A 5,070-nucleotide genomic window follows, 5' to 3' on the forward strand; every position below is an offset into this window, starting at 1 on the left:
ATTTTTTTTGTAGACCATGGATTTGTTATTGTACCACATGCAGAATAAAATGTTGCATAGGAAGCATCTTTACAAATATATTTTTATAGTGCTAGATTCGTCATTGATGGTAAGTTATTATTCTTTAATTTTTTTTTTTTTTGTATAGAAGTTAAACTGCATAATTATATTTTGACTAAATGTTTTTATTTGTTATTCAAGACTGGAATCAACAAAGAACCCATAATTAGACAACGGCTTTTTGATAATCATGTGCTGACAGCAGATAATAAAGAGGTTAAATGGATGTCGAACAACACAGTTAGCACTATGGTCAAAACTAGATTTAGATTACTATTTTATTTCAGCTATTGGTGCAATACAAGATAAAGTAGGGTGGAAAGATATCAACTACGTGATTGGATGCATCAACATAAAAGAACACTGGTTAGCTATTGCAGCTGATATGAAGAAATGCAAGATCTATGTGTTTGACTCAATACCAAAAGATGTTGAAGAAAAACTTGTTGATGCAGCTCTAGCAAAACCTGCACAATGCATCCCCTTACTGGTAATTTCTCTTAGAATACATGTGTATTGAAAACGTTTCACGTATGGCCCTTGGCCAGTACTAAGATCGAATACCACATTACAAAAAGGCGCTTCATTAGATTGTGAGATTTTTTTGTCAAATTTGTTGAATGCCTTGTAACTAATGCAGACCGTGATTGTCTAGTTATGTATAATTACAATTGGAACATCTGGTTGAATACAATTGATTGAATACCACATTACAAAAAACCTTGCTTACAAGTCCTACTATTATGTCCTTTACAATTACAATTGGAACATCTGGTTGAACTACTAAATTTACCAACAGATGGAATTCTTTGTTTTCTTGGTCTCCTAGCTTGTCGTTTACAGATTGGAGGTAATATTATCATGACAAAATCAACAACTCTCCAATCAAAATAAGATCCAACAGGCTGAATACAACCATTGTATGTTGCTGATAGTGTTTCTCTATAATAAAACTCAGATACATAAGAATAGGTATCTAAATTAAGCATTCGTAGAACAGCAAGAGCATGCACACAAGGATTTTTTTCAACATCCCATACTTAGCAACTACAACATCCCATATTTAACTTCACAATAAACTGTTGATTTCCATCTGTTACTTGTATTCAATCGTACTAATTGGATCAACCTAATACATAAGATAAATAAGGACAATTAATAAAATAATAACAAATAGATTTCAATCTCTGTATACATCAAATATATATAGATAGCAATCTATTTGCGCTTATTTGGGACAGGAATAGAAAAATTGCTATCTTTATCTATCAGATAAACAAAGATAGCAATTTATTTCTAACTGTCCAAGATAAAAAAAATCTTACCAATAATCTTCTCGACTTTTTATGTTCTAAACGCAAAATGTTCTCAGCCCAAGAAGTAAAACGACTCTTCATTGTAGAAGCAACTTTACTTCGTTCATAAAACCACTTTTGCAATACATCCCTAATTAAACTAAGCATCATAGCCACAGGTAGTTCTTTAAGATCTTTAAACACCGAATTTACACTTTCTGCACAATTTGATGTCATCATTCTATACCTTCGTCTACGTGAATATGTTTGATAATGTCTTATATTTGGACAAACGGACTTCATGCATCTCATGTGGTACTCAAATTCATTAACAGTGTAGGCTTAAGCACAACTAAAGAAATATTTATCAAGTAGTGGATCATTAAAATGGAGTTTCAAGTTACTTAAAAAATGTTTTGTGCACACACAATACTCAACATCAGAAAACACTCTTAAAACTCCTTTAGGGATGCTAAGATGTCTATTACAAACAATGACTAAATTAACCCGCTCTGAAAAACTAACCCGTATCTTCTCAAAAAACCATGTCCACGATACATAATTTTCAGAATCTACAATGCAAAAGTAAGAGGGAAGATCTGATTGTTACCATCTTGTAATGAGACTGTTAATAGGATGCCACCAAACTTACACTTCAAAATGTCCCATCAACAGAAATAATAAGTCTACAATATTTCCATCCCTCAATTGAAGCACCAAAAGCCATAAAGCAAAACTTGAAATGACCACTCATCCATTTCTAAAGCAGTTCATGTACCTATAATAATTACAAACACATTTCTATCAGCACAAACAAAAAAGAATAGAAAAAATGTGATAGATGCTAATATTGGTCTATCTGGATAGACTGTGATATTAGTCTATCCACGTCTATCTACAAATGAATTTAAATTTGATATACAAAACTAATCATTCATGGTTTAGATTCAACCAATTTATCAAAGAATCTTGGAATCAATGCATACGATTCAACTGTGTCACCAAGTAATATCTTTACCATATGTTCTTTCGCCCTCCAAGCTTTTTGGTAACTTATATTAACTCCAAGATTTGTACGAGTCTTATGCACAATCTCTTTAGGAATGGGACGATCAGTAGACATGAATCTAAAATCATCTAAAATCATCTATCAAACAACTGTCAATTACTGTTGAAGAAGCTTGCAAGTGAGAACTTTGAGCAGTACTCAATGAACAATCATTGTTAGAAGTGTATTTTCGTAGCATCCACAAATCACTCTTCTTATAACGAGATGCCCGAACATACCATTTGCAGCCTTCCAGACATCTAAATTCAAGAGACTTTAAATTTGACATTGTAGTCCTAAATTGAAAGTTGGTCTCCACTATCATTATGCAAAACACTTTGAAAGCATTTCTTTACTTTCAAATAAACATTTTTCCTTCAAATCAAAATAATAACATATATCTCTTATAACTTCATCATTTGAAACAGAAGAAGAACCTATATTCAGTGACATATCAACATTCTTCTGTATACTACTAGATGAAGAAGACATTCCCAAACAATTAACAGTTACATGGGCAACTAATGGATGTCTACTAGTTGCATCTTTAGCAAAAGCTAAATACCAAGCAACATCATTTTCTTTCTTTATTGGCACCACAGTTTGAACATTGGTTTTACCAAATCAAGTAAAACAGATAATTTTACTGATTCATCCAATTCAATTTATTCATATGTCAAAGCAATCAAAGAATTAAAGCTAACTCGCATATCTACCAAAATTTCGAACACTAAGTATTTCTTGTAAATATTGTAGTTATTCCATTGACCTCCATAAAAAAACAACAATAGGAATAGACATTTTAATCTGGAAAAAAAAAAAGAAAATATAACGGTGAAAGGAAGAATTAGATAGATATCTATCACAGAATAAGAGATAAAATATAATAAACAATAAAAATAAACACAATGCAAAAAATAAATAAAAAATTGTGCAAAAAAGATAATAAATACTAAACAATCATTTAACAACAATAGACGACCGTATAGAATAAATTAAATCATCGTATACAACAAACTAAACAATAGTGTTGACTTAGATACACGATCGTTTAAAGACATTTATCATACAAAATATTGAAAAATTTCGTGTTCATAAAGATAGACGATCGAATAGACGATCGTGTTCATATAGCAAAACAATCGTCTCTATATAGATAAACGATGATGCTGATAGAGGTAAACAATCAAGTAATTCAATAAAAGTTATCATAAAAAACTTCAAACTATCGATCTTCATAATGAAATACATAATTATTACAGTAATTCTTAAAAATTCTAAACAAAAAAAAAACTTTAAATTCTTACAAACAACAAAAGAACAAAAACAACATTCATACTGAAATATAAATCCTTAGTTCGACATAAACAATCATCAAAATCTTCAACGATCTTCATAACGAAATACAGGATGTCTTACATTAATACCTACATATTCTAAACATTCTATTTTGACGCCAAAATATATAATTTTGAACGAAATTTTATAATCAACTAAATAATTGAAACAAAAAACAATATTTAGAATACGCATCGAAACCAAAATCACTGAGACGATATTAACATAGCAATATAAACGATCTTGATTGTCCAAGATGACAAGAAGAGAAACAACGTTATGAAAGATGATGAATATGAGAAAGAATGTTGTACAAAATTACGAACAAAAGAAAGAATGATCAAGATGAAATATATATAAAAGACAAAATGAATAACTCGAAAAAGACGATCGTGAAAAAATCGAAAAGTTGAAAGATCATTATAAAAGAGTAAGGACAAATAAGAAATTCTAAAAAAATAATTTGTTTTAATAGACTTATTATACGAGCCGTAAATAATTTACAGTTTCGTTATATCCATGAAATTTTCCCTAGATTAAATTTGTTTACACAATAACATATACTTTTGGCTATTTCAATCAATTATTAAAATTGACTTAAATGAGGATTATTGCAGCTTTTTCCGTAAATTTAACTTGTTTTATAGATCTGTTTTACAGAAGATGGAGGGAAACCAATTACATGCATAGTCAATTTTCACATGCAAATGAAAAGTTCAAATAGATATACATCATTCTTTAGTTTAAAATTTCATACAAAAAAAGGTGTGTTTAATTAGAAAAAATAAATATGATAGAGAGATATCCATTTGTCTTAAGAACCTTTGTGACAGAATCGTGATTTTTAGGAGTTCAATCATCAAATATGATGAATGAAATTGTTATCAATAAATATGATATTCAAGCATTCTCTTCTTTTTTTTTCTGTTTTTTCTTTCATCACTCCAGATGCTCGCAACCATACAAGGTGCATCAGTCAAATCAGAGGTTCAGACTCTGCTCATGTCCCATGGTGGGATCGGCCATGGTCAATCAATGGACGATCATCCTGGAACATGTTGCTTAAAGATATGCTCAAACTTTATGAACCAAAAGTTTATTTTACTCATTTTCAAATATTTTTACTCATCAAAAGGAATCTCTAAAATCTGTTGTCAGGCTGTTCATAAAAAGTGACCAATAGAAAACAGACTATCTTTCTAGACTTCTTCAAGTGCTTGTAACCCACTTTCATTTTCTTGGTCATTGTATCCAACTAATCACATTCATAGGAGTTGTAAACAATACTTTGACATTCACAATTATTCTTTAATGTTAGAGAGGGAAAAA

Source organism: Cucumis melo, chromosome 10, assembly GCF_025177605.1.
Source record: "Cucumis melo cultivar AY chromosome 10, USDA_Cmelo_AY_1.0, whole genome shotgun sequence".
In the NCBI taxonomy this organism is placed as follows: Eukaryota; Viridiplantae; Streptophyta; class Magnoliopsida; order Cucurbitales; family Cucurbitaceae; genus Cucumis; species Cucumis melo.